At 41.4% G+C, this 25,099-nt stretch overlaps 1 pseudogene; it reads right to left on the bottom strand.

Moving 5' to 3' along the window:
* Positions 1–9,412: 9,412 nt before the first annotated feature.
* Positions 9,413–9,511, bottom strand: LOC145561163 (small nucleolar RNA R71; annotated as a pseudogene).
* Positions 9,512–25,099: the final 15,588 nt, after the last annotated feature.

Raw genomic sequence — 25,099 nt, 5'->3', positions numbered from 1 at the left:
GCCCATTTTAGATAGGCAATCATGGAAAACTTCGATGCATTCGGCAAACCGAAATTGCGAAAAAAAAGTCTTTAGCAAGGTGAAAATGCCATTTTCTGATTACAGTCTTATTTTTAGGCATGTCTTGGAATGGAATGTGCTCAGATCACCCCTTAATGATGAAATAATTGGTGCTTTTTAAGAGCCTCCTGGTGACAAGTGTTTGTGACAAAACATGTAGATTTATATATTTGAAGAAACATCAATGAAGAAACAAATTGTTATGTCTAACTTATGTATACTTCTATGTATTTTTATGTTTGACACTCTTTGGGGCGGCCGAGCCCTTTGGGGGGCGATATATGCTTAATGCCCGTTCGGGCTAATGAGCCCCTTGGATGGGCAGTGATGTGGTTGACGCCCCTTAGGGCTAATAAGCCCCTTGGATCGGCGATGATGTGTCTGACACCCCTTAAGGCTAATGAGCTCGTTAAATGGGCGATGATGTGTTTGACACCCTTAAGGGTAAATGAGCCCTTTCTAAAAAGGTGACCATTGGAAAACTTTAATGCTTTCCGCCCACTTAAATTGCGAAAAAAGGCTTTCAGCATGGTGAAAATGCCATTTTTCTGATTACGGTCTCTTTTTAAGGCATGTCTTGGAACAGTACGTGCTCGGATCACCCAATAATTAGCCCCTTGGATGGGCGATGATATAATTGACGCTTTCTAAGAGCCTCATGGGTAAAAGTGTCTGTGATGAAACATGTAGACATATGTATTTGAAGCAACATCAGTGAATAAAAAATTGTTATGGCTAACTTATGCATACTTGTATTTATTGTTAAGTTTGACGCAATTTGGGATGGCCTAGCCCCTTGGGGGGAGCGCTATATGTTTGGTGCCCCTTAGGGCTAATGAGCCCCTTCGTTGGGCGATGATGTGTCTTACGCCCCTTAGGGCTAATGAGCCCCTTGGATGGGCAATAATGTGTCTCATGCCCCTTAGGGCAAATGAGTCCCTTGGATGGGCGATGATGTGTGTGAAGCCCCTTAGGGCTAATGAGCCCCTTGAATGGGCGATGATGTGTCTAACGCCCCTTAGGGCTAATAAGCCCCATTGATGGGCGATGATGTGTCTTACGCCCCTTAGGGCTAATGAGCCCCTTGGATGGGCAATAATGTGTCTCACGCCCCTTAGGGCTAATAAGCCCCATTTATGGGCGATGATGTGTCAGACACCCCTTAGATGAGCGATGATGTGTGTGACGCCTCTTTGGGCAAATGAGCCCCTTGGATGGGCGATGACGAGTCTGACGCCCATTAGGGCTACTAAGCCCCTTATATGGGCAATGATGTGTGTGAAGCCTGTTAGGGTGAATGAGCCCCTTGGATGGGCGATGATGTGTCTGACACCACTAAGGCTTAATGAGACCCTTCTAGATAGGCGATCATGTAAAACTTTGATGTATTCGGCCTACCAAAATGGAGAAAAAAGGATTCTAGTATAGTGAAAATGCCATTTTTCTTATTAGAGTATCATTTTTGGGAATGTCTTGGAACGATACGTGCCCAGATCACCTAATAATGAGCCCCTAGAATGGGCGATGATATAATTGACGCTTTTTAAGAGCCTCATGTGTGACAAGTGTCTGTGAAGAAACATGTTGACATATGTATTTGAAGCAACATTAATGAATAAGCAAATTGTAATGGCTAACTTATGTATAATTATATTTATTATTATGTTTGACGCACTTTGGGGCGGACGAGCCCCATGGGGTGGAGCGATATATGTTTGGTGCCCCTTCAGGCTAATGAGCCCCTTGGATGGGCGATGATGTGTCAGAAACCCCATAGGGCTAATGAGCCCCTTGGATGGGAGATGATGTTTTTTACACCCCTTTGGGATAATGAGCGCCTTCTATAGAGGCATTCATGGAAAACTTTGATGCATTCGGCCAACCGAAATTGCAAAAAAAGGCTTCTATTATGGGGAAAATGCCATTTTTCTGATTACAATCTCATTTTTAGGCATGTGTTTGAATGGTACGTGCTCAGATCACCCAATAATGAGCCCCTAGGATGGGCGATGATATAATTGACGCTTTCTAAGAGCCTCATGGGTTACAAGTGTCTGTGAAGAAACATGTGGACATATGTATTTGTAGCAACATTAATGAATAAACAAATGGTTATCGCTAACATATGTATACTTGTATTTATTGTTATGTTTGACTACTTTGGGGTGGCCGAGTCCCTTGGGGGGGAGCTATATATTTTTGGTGCCCCTTAGGGATAATTAGCCCCTTGGATAGGCGATATATGTTTCACGCCCCTTTGGGCTAATGAGCCCATTGGATGGACGATGATGTGTATGACGCCCCATAGGGCTACTGAGCCCCTTGGATTGACGATGATGTTTATGACGCCCTTTAGGGCTTGGATGGGCGATGATGTGTCTGATACCCCTTAGGGCCAATGAGCCCCTTCTAGATAGGTGATCATGGAAAACTTTGATGCATTCGACCTACTAAAATTGCGAAAAAAGGACTCTAGCATGGTGACAATGCCATGTCTCTTATTACAGTCCTTCTTTAGGCATGTCTTGGAACGATACGTGCTCAGATCACCCCATGATGAGCCCCTAGGATGGGCGATAAAATAATTGACGCTTTCTAAGAGCCTCCTAGTGACAAGTGTCTGTGAAAAAACATGTAAATTTATGTATTTGAAGCAACATCAATGAAGAAAAAAATTGTTATGGCTAAGTTATGTAATTTCTATTTATTGTTATGTTTGACGCCCTTTGGGGCGGTCGAGCCCCTTGTGGGGGGGGGGGGGAGGCGATATATGTTTGGTGCCCCTTCGAACTAATGAGCCCCTTGGATGGGCGGTGATGTGCCTGGTACCCCTTAGGGCTAATGAGCCCCTTGGATGGGAGATGATGTGTCTGAGGACCTTTAGACCTAATGAGCCTCTTGGATTGGCAATGATGTGTCTGACACCACTTAGGGCTATTGAGCCCCTTAGAAGGGCGATGATGTGTTAGACACCCCTAAGGGTTAATAAGCCCCTTCTAGATAGGCGATCATGGAAAACTTTGATGCATTCGGCCTTCCAAAATTGTGAAAAAAGGCTTCTATCACGGTGAAAATGCCATTTTTCTGATTACAATATCATTTTTAGGCATGTCTTTGAACGATACGTGCTCAGATCACCCAATAATGAGCCCCTAGGATGGGCGATGATATAATTGACGCTATCTATGAGCCTCATGGGTTACAAGTGTCTGTGAAGAAGCATGTAGACATATGTATTTGTAGCAACATCAATTAATAAATAAATTGTTATGGCTAACTTATGTATACTTGTATTTATTGTTATGTTTGACGCCCTTTGAACTGTCGAGCCCCTTGAGGGGGAGCGATATATGTTTGGTACCCCTTCAGGCTAATGAGCCCCTTGGATTGGCGATGATGTGCCTGACGCCCCTAAGGGCTAATGAGCCCCTTGGATGGGCGATGATGTGTCTCATGCCCCTTATGTCTAATGATCCCCTTGGACGGGCGATGATGTGTCTGACGCCCCTTAGGGCTAATGAGCGCCAGGATGGGCGATGATGTGCATAACACCCCTTAGAGCTAATGAGCCCCTTTGATGGGCATGATGTGTCTAATACCCCTTAGGGTTAATGAGCCCCTTCTAGATAGGCGATCATGGAAAACATTGATGCATTCGAGCCACCGAAATTGCGAAAAAAGGCTTCTACCATGGTGAAAATGCCATTTTTCTTATTATGGTCTCATTTTAGGCATGTCTTGGAACAGTACGTGCTCGGATCACCCATTAATGAGTCCCTAGTATGGGCGATGACATAATAGACGCTTTCTAACACCCTCCTAAGTGACAAGTGTCTGTGAAGAAACATGTACACAAATGTATTTGAAACAACATCAATGAAGAAACTAAATGGTATGGCTAACTTATGTATACTTGTATTTTTTGTTATGTTTGACGCCCTATGGGGGGGTGCGATATATGTTTGGTGCCTCTTCGGGCTAATGATCCCCTTGGATGGGCGATGATGTGTCTGACTCCCCTTAGGGCTAATGAGCCCCTTGGATGGGTGATGATGTGGCTAACACCCCTCAGGGTTAATGAGCCCCTGAGAGACCATGAGAGACAACAACAACAACAACAACAACAACAAGGTTTCCAAGGAGATGCTTATCTCCAAGAGATGGAGGCCATGAGAGACAACATGGAGCGCATGCAATTGAGCATGCAAGGTATGTACTCGGACCACCAAACTTTGTCTTATCAAACTAGCGCATTGTATGACGCTAGTGTGCGTAGGGGGGAGGTCACACCTCCGGTCAACTACCCTTATGTGCCGCCCCAACAAGGGCCGGTACCTTCATGGGGTGGTGACAACCTCCCTACGTACCCATATTGGCCCGGGGTGGAGGACCCCGATGTGCCAAGGCGCGATTTCCCACCTTATGATTATAGGGTCTCGGGGGGGAGTGATTATCGGGGTGATCCCGCATATTACTATGTTCACCCCCATCACCCCGAGCCCCTTGTTCAGCCTGAGCCCTATGACCAATTAACCCGATCCCAACTTGACCTATTCCAGGGTCACTATGGTTTTCCTCCTGGTTACACCGGTGGTTGGGATACGGGTGATGATGGTGCCGGCCCTATTGGCCAATAGTCCCCTTATGCATGTTTGTTTCCCTTTTTGTTCTCCCCTTTCCCTATTTTGCATGTTTATAGGCATCGCGGTCGATGCCTTCATTTTGTGAGGGGGGAGGGTCAAAAAGGATGTTTTATGTTGGTTTGGGGAGGCACCTGGGGCTCGGTGGGAAGTCTTTGATAAGGCTTTTGGTGGATTTTTGCTAATGGTCTCGTTGGTCTGTGCTTGTTGTTGTTTTGTTTCATTTCTTGATGTTTTTGGGAGTTTCTTGAGAAGAAAAAAAAAAGAAAAAAAAAATAAAAATTTTTTTTTGATGATGATGGTTTCTCTAGGTTTTTGTATATAATTTGTATCTAAGTGTTTTATTGTTTGCTTTTGTTTGGAAGTTACTAACAATTTCATTTTGTATGTAATGCCTTTTCCTTTAACTCACCTTGCTCGTAGCCTATGTTTTGGATTGCGGAACCTTTTGGAGAAGCACGTTCCTACTCCTTGGGTACTTTAATTTAGCACGGATGCTTGGTGAGGCCTTTCTTATTTTACCTCTTTATTTTCACTTCTTCATTTTCTTGGTTGCTTAGATTAAGATTAGATTTAGGAGAAATTGAACGGTTCGAGGATGTATGATTTTAACACCTAGTGTGTTTGGGGTCTTTGGCGATGTGGCCATTAGACCGCTTGTATGTCGATTGGGATAAACGTGTTATGATTGCATCTTTGCCCTTTTCCTCTTTCCCTTTCTTGTCCTTGTCTAAGTTTTCCATCTTCTTCTTTTCTTTTCTTTCCTTTTCTTTTAATCTTTTTTTTGTGCATAACTTTTTGAGGTTTTATTTTCACTCTTTCTCTTTTTGAAAATTGGACTTGTATGCAATGGACTTTTGGTTTTGAATAATAGTCTTCTTAGGTAATAATGGTATGCACGGTTTGAGATTACGTTTGGTTGATTCTAGGATAAAGCATGCTAAGATAGTTGTCTAGAACTAGGGGGATCATGAAACCGGATTCTACTCGTTTGTGGCATGTTGGTAGTTGCTCCCTATCTTTGATTTGACACCCTTAGTGAGTCTTTGCTACAACCATGTGAGATTTATATTTGTTCAAGCTTTCATCATACTCTTGCATGAGCGGCATGGATCCTTGATTTTCGCAAACCTAATCTAGAATCTTAGCGTATGATTCCTAAGACCGTGATCGAACTACCTAGGGAGGACAAAGAAAATTTTTCGGGGAGGTATTTTTCTCTTTCTAGGATAGTCCCTTTTTGGTTTGGGATACATTTGCCTACTTGTTACCCCTTTGAACCCTTTTCCCTCTTTTCAAGCCGCATAATTAGATATCTTGAGCCTTTTGTTTCGTTCTCCTTCTTTTTGGTTTTTGTGAAGCAAGGGTCAATGTTTGGTGATTGTGGTCTATGAAGTTGGGGTTTGGTTCGAATTGGTACACATAATTGAGTTGTTTATATTTGGTAAATAATGGCAAATGCTTATGTAAAAGCCGTCCTTAGTAAAAAAGGCAAGGACTAATGCTTTTAAGGAGTTCAAGGAAATTCAAACAAATTTATAAATGAGAAAATGCAAAAAAAAAAAAACAAAAAAAAAAAAAAAAAAAAAAAAAACCATAAAATTCAAGTGTCTTTCTCCTCTCTATGCATTGAGGACAATGTTTCTTTTAGCTTGGGGGGAAAGCGCTTGCGCTTTTTGTTCTAATGATTGTAGATTGTTGCTTTGAATAAGCTTGGGGGTGTTAATACGTTTTTGTTTGGTGATTACTTAAGTTTGGTGTTGAGATTTGGCCGGTCTTTGCTTCACAATTTAGGATAACCACCAAATTTTAAATTTTAGCCTACCTTAACCCTTCTTGCCTTGCGTTACAACCTTAGGGAAGACCTTTGGACCTAGGAGTTGAGTCTTTCATTGGTGGAGGGAATCATAGGTTGTAGACTAAGGAAAGGGGATGCGAAATCAAGATGTCGAGTAGCCCAAAAATTTGATCTTTTTCCGGTTCCTTCGCGGAATCTATGAGATGCTCACTAAGGGGAGACATGAGATTAGTAGGGGGAACGCGGTAAGACCGTTTGGGATGAAAGTGGAATCTGATAACTAGTTCCTATGCTTAGCATATTTATGTTTCAATCAACCTTAGATATCTTATAACGTGCATACCATAATTCTCTTTAGAAAGGTTGTTATTCATTTGAATTATAGTCTCTTTGTAAAGTCCATTTCGTAATGATTTTGTTTCCTTTTTCCTCTTTCTTTTCCTTCTCTGGTTTGCCTCTTGGGGGTTTGGTGGAGAGTTATGGGTAAACTCTTAGGATACCCTTACGAGAGCATCACTCGTCCTCTAGAGCGATCTAGGGGTTTAAATGGCTTGTTGTAGCTAAAAACAACCGTGATTCCTACGACAGTGAGTCTTAGTGTAAATTCTCGCCCCTCTTTTTCTTTTTGCTTCGAATAAGCCCTTCTTATTCCTTTTTAGCCTTTGTTTTGCTCATGACGAGCAAAAGTCTAGCTTGGGGGAATTTGATGAGTGTCATTTATGGCACTCATATGGTAGTCTTTTAGGGTTATTTCTTTCCCTTTTTCATGCTTTCTTCTCTTATTTTTGGTCCTTTTTCCTTAAGTTTCTCTTTCTCCTCTTTTCTTTATGGTTCTCGTGTTTTCCTCGTGTTTTCCATTTATTTGGCTCTTTTTCCTTTTATTTCCTTTCTTTGTTTGCTTTTGTAGGTATTTGAAGAATCACCTTTGCAAAGGAATCGAGTTGGGGCCTTAATGATCAAGTAAGGAAGAAGCATTTGGCTAGAGAGGGCTTAGAGAGGCCTTGGAGAGGCCTCGGAGAGGTCTCCAAGGTATTTCCAGCAGGCCGCGGGCGCGGGCTTAAGAAGAGCAAATTGCAAGATTTTAGCAGGAGCTTCCCGCGGTTGCCCCGCGGGCTCTCCGCGGGCGCGGGAAATCTGTAGAAGGCGCTCCATCTCAGAGAGACCGCGGCCCCCTGATTGAGTTTTGGGAGCAGGGGATTGGCCGCGGGCACGGCATCTTTGGCCGCGGGCGCGGGTCCATCTTGCCGCGGGCGCGGGTGCTGCCCAGAAAGCCCGCGGAGGGTTCCGTACCCATTTCTCCGCTGCCGCGGATTCATCGAGAGAGACCGCGGGATTTGCCGGTTTCTTCTTTACCTATAAATAGAATTGTAATTCCTTTTCAAAAGGGGACTTTTTAATAATTTTTCATTAGCTTAGTTTTAGAGAGAGAATTTAGAGAGAAGTTAGAGAAAAGTTCTTGGTTTTGGATTTGTAACTCAACATTTGATCAATCAAGTTTGGATTTCTTCATTTTCAATCATCAATATTAGTGAGAATCTCTTCCTTCTTTCATCTTTTACTTACTTGCTATTTGATTTTTTCTTGTTGCTTGTTCTTCTTTGGATTTGAATTTGATATTGTTGATTATTTTGATTTCTCTTAGATTTTGATATAGAAATGAATATTAAAGAAATTTCTCGTTATTTGTTCTTGAATTTCACCATGATTAGTGAGTAGATTAGTTGCTAGGGAAAGGGGGAAGCATGTTTGATTAATGAAATTCCTAGTTGATGCTCTTTGATTGATTGATTTGTTGCAATTAAATTGGTTGACATAGTTTTGCATGTGATTGATTAGACTAGGAGTGATCAACCTATAAGATTAATCTAGATTGCATTGCAACTCTTAATGACATGAACAATTGAATTGAAAGTTGCTCTAATTGATTGGGTTTGCTTGTGATCCTTCTTGATTTGCCTTTCATAGTGACACCTAGATTGGCCTATAGGAGATAGCATTTGAACTCTCTTGATTGCTACTATTGTTTGTCCATTGCAATACTTGAATTAATTGATTGAGCTCTAAACTAGCATTATCATTGAACTTGCATGTGGAACCCATATCCCTAGTGTCTAGACCTTTGTTTTACTTGATTAGACTTGTTTTAGTTTACCATAGTGCCAACCATAATCTCAACTCCATCTTCGAGGTAGCTTGACTTAGACTCTAGTTTTCATCATTGCATTCCCTAGGGATCAACCCTTAACTTGCCCTATATTCATATAATGTTGGTTAGGTGTTTACAAATTTTTTTTGACTTGGGGGAAGGGTAGATAACGACATACATTTTCCTCTTGTCAAAATGGCGCCGTTGCCGGGGAATGCTATTGGTGCTTAGCTTTTGTTGTTGAGTCTACTTCATTTTAATTGAAAAAAAATACAAAAAGATTTTGTTTCTTTAGGCTACACTTGTAGTCGTGCTACTAATATTTTCTTTGAAGTTTTGCATGCATAGAGCTCGTGATCGATCCATTGTGCCTTTTGACCCGGAAATTGAAAGGACTCTCTCAAGGAGAAGAATAGCTAATCGATCCTTGGGGTATAGTTCTTCAAGTGAAGAAGAGATTGAAGAAGAGCAAGGCATGGGAGAAAATCCAAGAGTGGCCTTGAAGGAGCTAGGAATACCCGGTGCTTATAGGTTCGAGAGCGGCATAGCTCCGCCTACAACACCGGCAAATGATTTCGAGATTCGGCCGGCCATGATCACCTTAATTGAGAAGAGGCAATATAGTGGGGCTAAGAATGAGAGCCCGTTGAACCATCTTAAAGAATTTGAAAAATATTGCAACACCATCAAAGTCAACGGAGTTTCTCAAGAGTTCATACGCCTCAAGTTGTCCCGCTTCTACCCTCAAAAGAAGACGGCGGAGGCAAGAGCCTTGATTCAAGGGTTCAAGCAAAGGCCAAATGAAAGCCTTTACGAAGCATGGGAGAGATACAAAGAGTATCAAAGGGAGTGCCCTCACCACGGAATCCCAACATACCAAGTGGTCCAAATCCCAGCTCTATAGCCTAGTCTTTGAAGCGAGGCGGAGCTACCTCACCCAAAACTTGGGCATCATACGCCGTAGTGGCCTTGTCATACTTCTTCAAGTATTAAATGTTTTCAAGCCAATCAATAAATTTGAAATGATACCAACCACACAGCTGTCAAGGGCAAGAATAGCCGGATAACAATCAGCCGCATGCTTTTTATAAGTTAGGCAAAATATCAAAGAATTGCAGTATATAAGAAAAATTCAATTCAAAAGATTCAAACGTAAACATGTATAAAAATTCGACTAAGTCGGAATACTTCACAAAATTAAAACTGGCACAACGGCCAGAATGATTACTAACCGGAATCACATCCGGTGTAGAAACAAAAGAAACAAATTGTTAACCCAACTCCATAGTTGGTAAAATTTACAACATATTCGGCTTACAGGCCGGCAAAGAAATAAATTGGCATACTGCCGTAGAATTTGGGGAGGCTGGTTCGAGGTTAAGGTTGAGGCTGCTGACCCGGCAGGTTTTAACCGGTTCGGAGGGCTTCTGATTGATTATCAGCCACTTGAGGCTGCCTGTCTTTGTTTTTCTTGTCCTCCGTCGGCTCCTCCTCATTGTTTAAGACTTCATTTCCCAGCTCTATAGCCTAGTCTTTGAAGCGAGGCGGAGCTACCTCACCCAAAACTTAGGCATCATACGCCGTAGTGGCCTTGTCATACTTAAGTTTGTAGACTTCAAAGTCTATATCTTGATAGAAGAGCCCCCAGGTTATCTTCAAGCGGGTTGCATTGTCCCGCTAATTCTCCTCCATCAGCCGGATCTGCTCCTTGGCGAGCTCATCTGTCCGCTGGTTCCGCGGGTTGACAATCTCCCCCCCCCCCCAACCGGGCGACGTCTGTCCGGAGCTTAGTGTTCTCCTTATCAGCGTCTTATAATGCCTTGAGCTCAGCTTTAGCATCTACCAGTTTTTTATCAAGGTCATTAGCCTGGTTGTTAGCTTCATGGTTAGCAGTCGTCAAACTCCGGATCAGCTCTTCCTGTTTCAACTCTAGTACATTAATATTTCAAACACACATATAATTAGCATATTCAGCAGAGTTGAGGTTTTCAGTGGCCCTCCGTTTGGCTTCATTTACCTCTTCTTGTTTTCGCCTGAAAAAGTCGGCCTCAGAGCCCATTAACTCTCAGCATAACCTGAGAAAGGGCAGCCGGAATATGAAACAATTAGTGAAATAAAAGAAAAATATCAGAATGAAGTTGAAGAATAGTTTACCTTAGCCAGTTGGCCCATTATCTGGTCAAAGTCCACTACCTATAGATTAGGTATGAATTTCTTCTCAGACCGGGAAAGAGTCCTCACCATCCGTTTAGCAAACCCAGGAAGATTCGTCTCGTCGGATGTAAGATCTGCACCAAAAGAAGTACTTGGTGAGAGGGATGCAACGTGGTTGGCATTCATTTGTTGCCAGTTGCTGACTAAACCCCCAAAAGGATCAACCTTAGTCTGGACTCGCATAAAGTCAAGCGGCCAAGGAAGTTCAATCTTGTTCTTACCTTGGGTTTGAGGTTGGGGCATAGAGGCGTCCTCCTCCCCAGTCGTTGCCGCACCAGCTGCAACATTGGGTGGCCGGCCACCCATCGATGCCGTAAAGGCATCCGGCGCTTTCTTCCCTGAACGTTCTACGCTTTCACTCAGAATCTTCATGGCAGAAGGAAATTTACCACCGGTCGTAGGACAATCCGGATTGGCAGTAGAAGTTGACTTGGAGGGGTTTTACAATGCGGCCTTGGAAGCCGAAGTTTTTTCTAGCTCCTCCCCTTGCCTTATGAAAAGCTTGGAGATGGAGCGTGGACATGTTTAGTGGCGTCCTACAAATAAAGAATCAAATGTTACCCGCCGGCCAAAAAACTCTTGGAAGAAATTTAAAGGAAATAATACAAGTCAGGCAGTCTCACCCCGCCTTTCTTGGCCTCCTTTGCCTCGACAGCTGCTCTCTTGGAGAGCATGCTTTCTTTGCGCAGTTGCGCAGCAGACTTAGTCGAATATTTTGCCAACTCAACCATCTTCAAGGCGTTGGCTACAAGGAAAAAATAAAAAGTTAGCGAAAAAACAATAAAAAGTACAAAAGGAAAAAACAACAGAAAAGCCGAATTCAAAGTGGATCTACCCTTGAGAAACATGGTGCTTCACCTAAAGGCGGACAAGAATCTTTCATCCTTCAAGGGATACGAGATCTAGTTCTTAGGCACAATAATATGAGTCACATCCCTCAAGGGCTCAGTTGTGGTTTCAAAGAAACCCGAATCCATTGTTTGCTCCCGGGCCATAGAAGAGAGTACCAGGAGAGGGCATTTCTTGCCTATGAGAACCGGTTCCTTATTGTACTGGCGCAGCGTCCGGTTGTGTCTCAGAGTGGGTGAGGAGACCAAATAAATTTTCTCCTTCCACCCGGACCATTTGGACACCATGTTTAAAGTGATCAAATACTAGGGTAGAGTGGTAAGAGTATACTTTGCCCCATGATCGCCTGGGGCCTTGCTCAAATAGTGAATATGAACAAAGGCAGAGAAGCTGGGGGCAATATTTTAGAGCTTGCAGGTGCCAATATTACTCAGAATATTCACCCATGAGTTTTGGGTGAGCTGCCAGACACCTAAATCATACCCCTTCAGGATTTTCCTAATCCCTATATAGAGGGGGAACCGGAGGCCGGCTTCTATTACCGCCTCATAGCAGACAAAATAGTTGTCAGAATTTTCTATGTTATCCTCCTAGGCCATAACCGCATCCCCAGGCGGAACTATAATATCCCACCCCTTTCCAAAGGGGTGTTTTTCTTTGAAAGCCCTGAAACCACTCTTTAGCAGGGCTATGTCACCCAGAAGCATTCTAATCTTTTTCGGGTCAGGGTTGTATGAAACTTTCGCCGGCTGCTGATAGTCAGCCGCAATATTTTATTAATCGGAGCCTCGGCTCCCGATCTTTCGGCGGCTTCATTACCGCCTGTCTCTTCCCCGGTTCCATTAGAAAAGGCGGCCTCTTCACCATTTACCTCTCTTACACTTGAGCTCCCGGAGGAAGAGGGAGCCTCATCGTCAGAACCACTTCTCTCCTCAGAATCCTCATGTTCCCCATCCGAAACAACCTTGTTGGCAGGCACTTCCATAGCGCGCCGGCTCTTAGACTTTTCTAGCCGTCTGTTTTAGTCTAGCCATTGTGTCCTGCACAAACAAAGAGAGGGAGGAATTCGGGGATGAGCACAACAGTTCCGACAGTCCAGAAAAGGAACCCCCTGTTTTTGATTCAGCCGTTCTAGGAGACCAGTTAAATGTCCTAGGTAGTGCTGAGTGTGTGGATTGAGAGCTCATTTTATTTTTTTAATACTATGTATACAGACGGAAAAAAGAGTGTATACAACTTGAAAAGGAAAAGCTAAAAAATGGTTTAGGCGGTTACCTTACGTTAACTCTGGAAACTCTGAAAACTACTACGACGGTGACCGGGTGTTGCAAAGTTAGCGCACGGAAATCTTGAGAATCTGACGCAGACGGAACCAGAGATTCTTTCTCTAAAAATCTCTCTTTCTCTCTCTAGAAAGTCAAAGTAAATGAAATAGTGAGAGAAGGGAGGGATGGTAAACTTCTATTTATATAGGGGTAAAATAGGGGCATCCCCGTCACACCCTAAATTAACTAGCTGCTTTTACTATTCACCTTTCATAGGTGGACACGTGTCACAGGCGTCACGTGGCAGCCACGTGACCCCTGTGAGGGGCAAATGTTTAGGGTAAAAATACCCTATACATGTGGACCAATAAGAGAAGGCCACGTGTCAAGCTTATGCTGTCCCAAGTGGCTCTATAGCCATCTAACACGTGTCTCCTTTAGATAACTTCTTAAATTGCGGCCTTCAAGGGCCCAAATCCCAAGAAGTGCCGTAATGGAGCACAGCACACTAAAATCTTGGTAAAGTGACCTAGATAGGGGCACTCCTTTCAACGACCCTATAAATAGGGAGATAATTCCCCATTTTTTAGGACGATCAATCATTTATTACAACTACTTTCTATCTCATGAGAGAAAAACCTGAGCTTAGAATCCAAGCAGATACCCACCTAAATTTCCGCACTCTTTATTCTCTTTCAAGTTACTAACTTGATCGTCAAAGGTGTAGCTCTAACATTCGGAATCTCCGTTGTTTTGCACGGGCAGCTCGAGCCAGACCAATCTTTGTTATGTAACACTCCTGAGGGACAAAACACAAAAAAACAATCCCCTTGGATGGGCGATGATGTGTCTCACGCCCCTTAGCGCTAATGAGCCCCTTGGATAGGCGATGATGTGTCTCACGCCCCTTAGGGCTAATGAGCCCCTTGGATGGGTGATGATGTGTCTGACACCCCTTAGATCTAATGAGCCCTTTGGATGGGCGATTATGTGTCTCACACCCCTTGGGGTTAACTAGCCCCTTCTAAATAGGCGATCATGGAAAACTTTGAGGCATTGGGTCCACCGAAATTGCGAAAAAAGGCCTCTATCATGGTTAAAATGCTAATTTTTTTTATTACGGTCTCATTTTTAGGCATGTCATGGAACGATACGTGCTCTGATCAACCAATAATTAGCCCCTAGGATTGGCGATGATATAATTGACGCTTTCAAAGAGCAACCTGGTGACAAGTGTCTGTAAAAAAAAACATGTAAACTTATGTATTTAAAGCAACATCAATGTAAAAACAAATTGTTATGGCTAACTTATGTATACTTGTATTTTTGTTATGTATGACGCCCTTTGGGGTTGCCGAGCCCCTTGGGGGGGCAATATATGTTTGGTGCCCCTTTGGGCTAATGAGCCCCTTAGATGGGCGATAATGTGCCTAACACCCCTTAGGATTAATGACCCCTTAGATGGGCGATGATGTGTCTGACACCCCTTAGGGTTAATGAGCCCCTTTTGGATAGACGATCTTAGAAAACTTTAATGCATTCGGCCCACAGAAATTTCAAAAAATGGCCGCTAGCATGAAGAAAATGCCATTTTTTTTTATCACGGTCTCATTTTTAGTCATGTCTTGGAACGGTATGTTCTCGGATCACCTCATAATGAACCCCTAAGATGGGCGATGATATAATTTACGCTTTCTGAGAGCCTCCTGGGTGACAAGTTTTTGTGAAGAAACATGTAGACTTATGTATTTGAAGCAAAATCAACGAAGAAACAAGTTGTTATGGCTAACTTATGTATACTTATGTTTGACGCCCTTTGGGGTGGCTGAGCCCCTTGGGGAGGAGGGAGATATATGTTTGGTGCCCCTTTAGGCTAATGAGCCCCTTGGATGGGCGATGATATGTCTGACGCCCCTTAGGTCTAATGAGCCTCTTTGATAGGCCATGACGTGTCTAACACCCCTTGGAGCTAATCAGTCCCTTGGATGGGCGATGATGTGTCTAACACCCCTAAGGGTTAATGAGCCCCTTCTAGATAGGCTATCATGCAAAACTTTGAGGCATTCAGCCCACAGAAATCTCGAAAAAAGGCCTCTAGCATGGTGAAAATGCCATTTTTTTTTATTACGGTCTCATTTTTAGGCATGTCTTGGAACGGTTTGTGCTCGGATCACCCCATAATGAGCCACTAGGACGGGCGATGATATAATTTATACTTTCTAAGAGCCTCCTTGGTGACAAGTGTATGTGAAGAAACATGTAGACTTATATATTTGAAGCAACATCAATGAAGAAACAAATTGATATGGCTAACTTATGTATACTAGTATTTATTGTTATGTTCGACGCCCTTTGGTCCGGCAGAGCCCCTTTGAGAGGGGCGATATATTTTTGGTGCCCCTTCGGGCTTATGAGCCCCTTGGATGAGCAATAATTTGCCTGACGCCCCTTAGGGATAATGAGCCCCTTGGATGGGCGATGATGTGTCTAACGCCCCTTATGGCTAATGAACCCCTTAGATGGGCGATGATGTGTCTGAAAACCCTTATGGTTAATGAGTAACTTTTAGATAGGTGATCATAGAAAACTTTGATGAATTCGGCCCACTGAAATTGCGAAAAAAGGCCTCTAGCATGGTGAAAATACCATTTTTTTTATCGTAGTACCACTTTTATGCATGTCTTTGAACGATACTTGCTCGGATCTTTCCATAATGAGCCCCTAGGATGGGCGATGATATTATTGACGCTTTCTAAGAGACTCTTGGATGAAAAGTGTCTATGAAGAAACATGTAGATTTACGTATTCGAAGCAACATCAATGATGAAACAAATTGTTATGGCTAACTTATGTATACTTGTATTTATTGTTATGTTTAATTCCCTTAGGTGCGACTATAGTGAAAGTGCAGCTGGTACTCAAGAAGGGGGGGGGTTGAATTGAGTACAGGGCAGTGTTAGAAATTATTGGATTTTCTTCTATTTATGTAGGGGGACCAGATGATGAACTGGTCCTGCAGCGGAAACAGAAAATACAATAAATAATCAACACAAAGATTTAACGAGGTTCAGCTCAACTCTGAGCCTACGTCCTCCACTACCCTAATTACTTTTATTAATCAACTCTGAAAAACAAAAGCAATTACAAATGATCACACTCGTGATCCCCACACCTAACTCTAGGTGTCACTTCGCACTTGAACTCACAAGCACTTGCACTCACACTCGTAAATGCTACCCAATCACTAACCTCTTAGTGATTCAATACAAACCCTTTGTTTCCCTCTAAATGCTTCCACTCAAAGCTTACAAGAGATAATTACAAAACAATTCTTACTGTGTGCATAAATAGTTTGTAAGAGATGAACTAACTATTTCCCTTAGAGTGTATTTCGAGCTTTCAAAGATAGAGAAGTTTTTCAGAAAAGCTCACTCGAAATTCTGATCGAGTTTATGCTTTTATAAGGTTGGGAGATGAATTCTTTCGTGATCTTTTCAGATCATAACTTAGGAAAATAGAATATCTTTTATTTTGTAAATAAGAGATATTCTAAGATATTATTCTACTTTCCATAAATGGGTAGAATAATATATTCTAAGTTATATGCGAAATAATTCATCTCCAACTCTGCATAAACTGAATCAATTAGTTTAGTAAATATTCTCTAAGGATAGGAAATATATATTCCAGAAAATATTTACTGAACTAATGTCCAGGTTCACGAAACAAGCTACGAAGCAGCTGTTTCCTAACCTGTTAGTGTCCTAGAGATCAGGTCAACTTTTCCTGATCTCTACAACACTAAATATTCTAAGTAAGGGATACAGATAGCTTACGTACAAACATCCATGCACACTTAACATTATAAAGACTACAAAGATCAACTATCCTAATCTGAGAGACTTCATAATCTTCAAGTCTTGACGGCCTTCCTTGATAGAACATTCTGATACATATTTCTTGAATGCTTTGATTCAAAAGGACTTCATATTGCCTCAAGTACTTGGGATAGCTGTTCCTGTTCAAAATGTCAGTTGATATGATATAAAACCAACAAGAACCAGCTAGTCAGCTGTTTGTCATCACTCAAAACCTTAAGTGACTCAACAAATTCCCCCTTTTTGATGATGACAAACACTTTGAAGTTTCCTGCACCTGCACGTTAGTGAGAAACAGCAAAGTAAAGAAAGTTCTAATCTACACTTAAGAAGACAAGACTTTCTACTAGACTTTCTACACAAGGGATATCTTGTGTAAAAGACTTATGACACTGATGACTGACCAGGATAGCCATCTTTATTTAAAAGAAACAACTTGTTTTTGGATTTTTGGAAAAAGACACTGAAACAGTTAGTTAATCTAACTGTTCTCTCTATTTTAACTTGTTTTTGTGATTATCTGACTCAAGGAAATAAAAGACGCAATCTAATTGTCTAACAAGGCCTTTTCAGAAACTTCAACCTGCTTTTCCCCCTTTTGGCATCATTAAAAAGCATTCAAAAAATAGAATTGCACACCAAAATATCGCAAGTAAGCCAAAAATCAGTAGTTTCAACCACTGATCAATCTCAATGCTGCAGGTTAGCACAAACAGGTTATTCAATCACATGAAACAGAAAAAGCTTAAAACTGTTCAGGATTACACACCAGAAAGTTAGAAACATAATAGAAACCACACTGCATGAAAAACAGTCTAGCAGTGTGGGGGAACAACAAATATTATGGCAGTTAATGGAAGGGGAGGGGGAGACTGAAGTGATCATTCATCATCATCTTCATCCTCTTCTTCATCCTCTGGGTTGATCTCCTCCTCGAAGTCAGAACCTTCCTCAGCTGTCTTTTCTTCTTCCTTCTTCTCCTTTTCCTCTGTCTCTTCTTCTTCTTCCTCATCAGATTCATTTTCCTCTTCTTCAGAACCCTCTCCTTTTTCAGCATCAGGACCCTTCTCACTGGAGGATTCCTCATCATCCGTCTCAATGATCCTACAGTGTGTAGAGTCAAACTGCATCCCAGACTCTTGGGGCAACAGGTGATCAATCACCCTGCAAATAGTGAGGAATTTCCTGTTGTTCATAAGCTTGTCAAGCTTCCTTTCTTCTTCAGCCAGCACTAGACTGGCAGCCAACTTTATGATCCTCTCATCCTGCCTTTCCAACTTGGCAAGAAGCATTGCCACATCCTCAGGAGTGATTTCCTCCTGGTTCCCTGCATCCCTTGGGCTACTTTCTTGACCTACAAAAGTCAGCCTCTTTCCAGAGTAGTCAATCTTCTTCTGAGTGAGTATTTTCTTGGAGAACAACTGAAGACTCACCACCTCACCAGAAAAAGAAAACTTGGGATTCTGCTCCTTGATGATTTTGCAGATAAAAGAACCATAAGGCAGGGAGTTGTGGGATGAAGCATGGCAGTACAATATGTGCTCCATCATTAGAGCAGGCAGATTAACCTTAACCTTTTTCAGGATCAGATAGATCAGGACCATGTCCATGATCCTAACAGTACCTCTGCCTTGACCCTTGGGAAGAAAGACCTTCAAACACATGGAGTGCAGAACCAACATAATTGCCTCCCTAAAGTCACTAGGGGAACCAGCTTCTTCCTTCTTTCCAAACAAAAACTGAGTAACCTCCTCAGGTGTTACTCCTCCCATTAGGGGCCACCCATCACTGCTATATCTACCAAAACCATCTCTAGGTATACCCAGCAACTCAGATAAAACAGACTCAGAAACATGGACAATACTACCAGAAACAGTTGATGCCACAGACATATCAATGTTTTGCTTCAGATTAACAAAAAACTGACGAACAGGACCAACAAAAGCATCATTTAAATCATTAAACAGAGACATCCATCCTTGGAACGCAAGAAGTTCCTTAACTTGACTCAAAGCAGGAATATCAAAATATTCATTCTCAACACCACAACCAGATAACACAGTCCTAGAACTTAAAGAAGTTGCACCAGTACTGGGGTTAACAGGTTGTTTACCTTTAGCAGCCTTGGAGATACGGGAAACAGATGATGTTGCTTTCCTTTTCTCTCCTCTCTTAGACTCAGATGGTGTAGTCTCCTTCTCTTCTGAGCCCTTAATGACCTTTGAAGCAGCCCTAGTCTGCCTTTTCCTTACAGAACCAGTAGTGGTACCAGCAACCACCTTGGTCACCACTACATCTAGATCCTCCTCCATCTTCTTGTCCTCCTTCTCCTCATCCAATCCTTCATCAGCCAGTTCCTCTAACTGTTTTTCAAGTTTCTTGGCTATCTTTTTAACAGGTTCCCCCTCAGAAGGTGATTTGGGGTTTGAAGAAACGGTTTCAGTTATTTGAGTGAGGGTTTCGATGGATTTCTCTTTTGGGGCCTTTTTGGATTTGGATTTTTGTGGAGAAGGGGTTAAAGTTTTAGTCTTTGATGATGAGGCAGGTTTTTCCTTCAAGACATTCTCTTTTGAAGGAGTTTGTCTCAAGGGAACGGCCTTGATGGGTTCAGTTTCAGAGGGGATGATTTCTGGTGTTGCTTGTGAAGGAGTCTGCTCAGAGACGTTCATAAGGACATCCTTGATTGTTTCTTGAGATTTTGACGAGGGGGAACTAGCTAAACTTGCTTTGGAACCTCCTTTCCTTCCTCCTTTCCTTCCAGTTCCAGCCTTTCTCACACTTGTTGCTTGTCTAAGCTTCGAAGAATTGATCTTGTGTAGAGAGAGAAGTTGAGAATTTTTGATGAATGATGAATAATCACGGAGCAAGGAAAGGGAAGCAAATATATAGAAAGAGGAATTATAGAGACAATCAGAAATAAAATCAGAGAATCAGAAGATATTTGGAAGTTATTTTAATTTGGAAATAACTTCCATAAATGAACAACTGCCCATAATTGCAACTGTCAGAACAAATTGCCGTTGGAGGAAAATAACTGCCATATTTAAAAGATTTTAAAATCAAATAAGAATAAAAAATATTTTCTCACGGTTTAATTTGAAATTAATTTCAAAATTAATCCGTTTGTATTTGCTGCTGTTTCCTCTGCTGGTAGGGTTACTGAAACAGTTGCTCATCTGTTCAATATGGCCTTCAATCCTGAAAGTGATTAGCTGCAATATTGCTCACATAGAGATAAGCAATTAACATTGAGATAATAGACAGATTGCAAAGGTATGATGCACGCACACATTTAAAGAATACTTAATTAGCCAATCATTGGGGAAAACAGCTGAGAGAGGTCTCTTAGTTTGACCTAGTCAGACCTAACATGACTCTAAACTTGCAGAAAGACTCTCTACCCAATGGCTTAGTGAAGATATCTGCAATTTGTTCTTCACTGTTGCAAAAACTCAGCTCTACAAGACCTTTCTCAACATTATCTCTTAGGAAATGATGTCTTATCTCAATATGCTTTGTCCTGGAATGCTGCACATGATTCTTAGAAATGTTAATAGCACTTGTATTATCACATAAAATAGGTACATTTTCATAGAAAATACCAAAATCTTTCAACTGGTTCCTTATCCACAACAGCTGGGAGCAGCAAGCTGCAGCAGCTATGTATTCAGATTCTGCTGTGGATAAAGCAACAGAATTTTGTTTCTTTGATCCCCATGAAATCAAGCAGGGACCTAAGAAATGTGCCATACCAGATGTGCTCTTTCTGTCTACTAGGAATCCAGCATAATCTGCATCTGTGTATCCTAATAGTTCAATTGAACCACCTTTGGGGTACCACAAGTACAGGTCATCTGTTCCTACTAAGTATCTAAATATTCTCTTGACAGCCTTTAGGTGAGATTCTTTGGGATTGCTTTGAAAACGTGCACACAATCCCACAGAAAACACTATATCTGGCCTACTAGCTGTCAAGTAGAGAAGAGAACCAATCATACCTCTAAACAGTGTAGCTTCCACACTCTCTCCTTTATCATCACTGTCTAGCTTTGCATTTGTAGGAATTGGAGTTGCATATGATTTACTGTCTTGCAATCCATACTTCTTGATTAGTTCCTTTAGATACTTCTGTTGATGTATCATGATCCCATCAACTGTTTGCTTGATCTGCAATCCTAGGAAGAATCCTAGTTCTCCCATCATGCTCATCTCAAATTCACTTTGCATTAGATCTGCAAACTCACTACACAAAATTTGATTAGTAGCACCAAATATTATATCATCTACATATATCTGTACTACAATCAAATCAAAATTCCTGGTTTTGATAAAGAGGGTCTTATCAACCGTTCCCCTTCTATAGTCATGTTCCATCAGAAAGTTGGACAGCCTTTCATACCAAGCTCTAGGAGCTTGTTTAAGACCATAAAGTGCCTTGTCCAGCTTATATACATGATTTGGGAATTGACTATCAGCAAAGCCAGGGGGCTGCTCAACATATACTTCTTCTTTCAAATAACCATTAAGAAATGCTGTCTTAACATCCATTTGAAAGAGCTTAATGTTCTTATGAGCAGCAAAGGCAATCAAGATCCTTATTGCCTCAAGTCTAGCTACTGGGGCAAAGGTTTCATCATAATCAATGCCTTCTTGCTGATTATAACCTTGCACGACCAGTCTAGCTTTGTTTCTGACTATAGTACCCAGATCATCCAATTTGTTTCTGAAGACCCACCTGGTACCTATGACTGACCTGTTCTCAGGTCTTGGCTCAAGATGCCATACTTTATTTCTTTCAAATTGATTTAATTCATCTTGCATAGCCAAAACCCAATCAGGATCTTTTAAAGCCATCTTGTAGTCAGTTGGTTCTATATTAGATAAAAATGAGAAAAATGCACAAAAGTTTTCATAAACAGCTCTCCTAGTCTGAATACCTCTACTGATATCACTCAGAATTTGTTCAGTAGGATGAGAAGATTTATATTTAAAAATGCTAGGCCTAGGTGCATTCTCATTTAATCCATCAGAACCATCATGCATCCCTGGTTCATTTGTGCCATCGAATTGGTTTTGCACAGATGGACCAGTATGCTGAGATGTTCCCCCTACCTCCCTTACCTGGGTGGAAAACTTGTCCTGAAAGTTTTCTGTTCCCCCTGAGGTGTTGCTTTCTCCATTTACTTGGGGGCCTTCATCTCCATCCTCATGAGTATCTACTTGTTGAGGATCTCCTTCATTGTGACCAAGTCCTTCACCAGCAGCATCTGGTGAACCAGTAGGTGAACCTGGCTCTTCTAAGGAAACAGCAGTTGATTCTCCTGTAAAATACAAAAGTCCTATCTCATCTAAGTCATCAACCTGCACATTCTCACAACACATATTAACTTCATCAAAGACTACATGAACACTTTCTTCAACACACAAAGTTTTCTTATTGAATACTTTATATGCCTTACTGTGAGAAGAATAACCAAGGAAAACAGCTTCATCACTTCTTGGATCAAATTTATCCAAGCTGTTCTTACCATTATTATGCACATAACACTTACAACCAAAGGTTCTGAAGTATGCTATGTTTGGTTTCCTTCCTCTAAGTAGTTCATATGGAGTCTTCTTCATTTGAGGCCTTAACATCAACCTATTTAACATGTGACAAGCTGTATTTACAGCTTCTGCCCAAAAAGACATGGGGAGACAACTCTCAATGAGCATTGTTCTTGCCATTTCTTCCAAAGTCCTGTTCTTCCTCTCAACTACTCCATTTTGTTGAGGAGTTCTTGGGGCAGAGAAATTGTGAGAAACTCCATGTTCCCTGCAGAACTCTATGAAGCTAGAGTTATCAAACTCTGATCCATGATCAGATCTTATGGCAGCCAGTTGATGATTGATCTTGTTCTGAACCTGCTTTACTAACACAATGAACTCATCAAAAGTTTCATCTTTAGAAGACAGAAATAGAGCCCATGTGTATCTGGAATAATCATCAACAATGACACACACATATCTAGAACCATTTCTACTTTGGACTCTCATGGGTCCACATAAATCAATATGAATAAGTTCTAGAGGTCTGCTGGTACTGATAGTTTTCTTTGGCTTAAAAAAGGATTTGACCTGTTTCCCTTTAGCACATTCTTCACAAACTCTATCTGCTTCAAACTTGATGTTAGGCAGGCCTATCACCAATTCTTGAGACCTGAGTTTGTTAAGAAGTCTAAAGCTGACATGTCCCATCCTTTTATGCCAAAGCCACTGGTCCCTATCAGAAACAGCACTCAAACAGATGGACTTGTTCTCAGGGATTTGGTTTAAATAAGTAATGTAAACGTTTTCATGTCTGAATCCCTGGTAGACAAGTTCATTTGTTTGCAAATTCACTATGTGACAAAGGTTGTCTTTGAACTCAACTTTATTACCTTTATCACATAATTGTGAAATACTCAAGAGATTATGTTGTAAACCATCAACATAATATACATCACTAATAGCATGGGAAAGTGACTTACCAACCTTACCAATTCCAAGAATGGTACCTTTGTTGTTATCACCAAAAGTCACCTTTCCCCCTTCATGAGCTGTAAGTGAGAGAAACTGTTTCCTATCCCCTGACATGTGTCTTGAGCAGCCACTGTCCAAATACCAGTAGGTATTGTCTCTCACTTCAGCCTGCACAGGAAATTCAAACATTAGCTTTAGGAACCCAAATCTTTTTGGGTCCCTTTCCAACAACAGATTCAAGCAAGTCTTTTCTAACCCAAATCTGCTTAACATTTTTCTTATTTTTATCCAATCTACTTTTCCTGTCTTTACACTCATATTTCTTATGGCCATTCTTGCCACAATGATAGCATACATGCATGTCTTTTGCTAAGACATACTTACCTTTCTTATATTCCTGTAACCATGTAGTATCTCTGGGAGACCAGTTCCTCCTGTTCCCCTTCCCAGTATAACCAAGTCCCCTTCTACCACTGTTTCTAGCAGTTAAAGTTAACTGGTTCAATGAGTTCTGGGATTGGAGGACTTTATCCATTCTCTTCTTAAATTCTATGAACTCTCTGTCCTTTAAGTTCATTTTCTCATGCAGGGATAAATTCTGGTCAACAACTATCTCAAAGTCAAGCTTAGCTCTTTCAAGCTCAGCTTGCAATTTTGAAATATTTGAATCATGCAAAACTACAGAATCACATGAATTAGTCTTTCTAAGCTGGGCTAACTCAACCTGCAAGCTACAAATTTTAGCTTCACATTCATCATGCATATTACTAGAAACAGTTTCAGAACCAGTACTTTTGCTGTTCTTAACTAGGACATATGCTTTATATAGTTCCTCTACATCATCAACTAACAAGTTGAATCCTTCTAACAGTTTAGACCTATTTAGAGCACTTGCCCTAGATTTTATACTATCAAAGTCATACAAGTCATCACCACTATAATCAAGCACATTAATGACACAACTTGTGAACTGTTTCTCACATTCATCATCACTGTCATCACGCAAACCCATATCAGATTTTATTCTCTGAATTTCAAGTTTGCTTTGATCTAAAGCAATCTCTAGTTCAGCTACTTCCTGCTTCAAGTTAGCACAGACACTTTCCAACAGATCACAACTTGAATTAGCAATATCATATTCTTTAGACTTTTCTTTAAACTTTCTCTTAAAATCATGATAAGCAATTCCAAGTTCTAAACATTGATCTAAAGCACTACTAGCACATTCCATCAAGTTTTCTCTATCATAAAAGAGCATATCCTTTTTGATCTGATCAATGTTTACCTGATGTTGATCCAAGGGGTGCTTCTTTGCCATGAGGCAGTGGACATCTGAGCTGGTTCCTTTGCTGTTCCTGGTACCTTCTTCTGAACTTTGATTCAGTATTGCTGTCATACATACATCTGACTGACTTGAATCATCTCCCTCTTCATCACTGTCTGTATCTCCCCAGACAGCAGCAACCATGGCCTTTTTGTAGGCCATCTTGTCTGCTTCCTTGGACTGGTTGTCCTTCCATTGAGGACAATTCTTCACAAGGTGTCCCTTCTCACCACACTTAAAGCATCCTGTTGCAGAGAAGTTGTTAGATTTTTTATTTGATGCATTATTAAACTTACCCTTGATGAATTTTCCCTTCTGGTTTCTGAAACTTCTTTCAAACCTTCTAGCCATCATTCCTATCTCATCATCCTCATCTTCGACTGTTCCCTTTAGTGCAATTCCTTTTGCTGGTACCTTCTCTGAC

This window comes from Chenopodium album, chromosome 9 (assembly GCF_948465745.1).
Source record: "Chenopodium album chromosome 9, dcCheAlbu1.1, whole genome shotgun sequence".
In the NCBI taxonomy this organism is placed as follows: domain Eukaryota; kingdom Viridiplantae; phylum Streptophyta; class Magnoliopsida; order Caryophyllales; family Amaranthaceae; genus Chenopodium; species Chenopodium album.
This window is presented reverse-complemented; position numbering and strand designations above follow the sequence as displayed.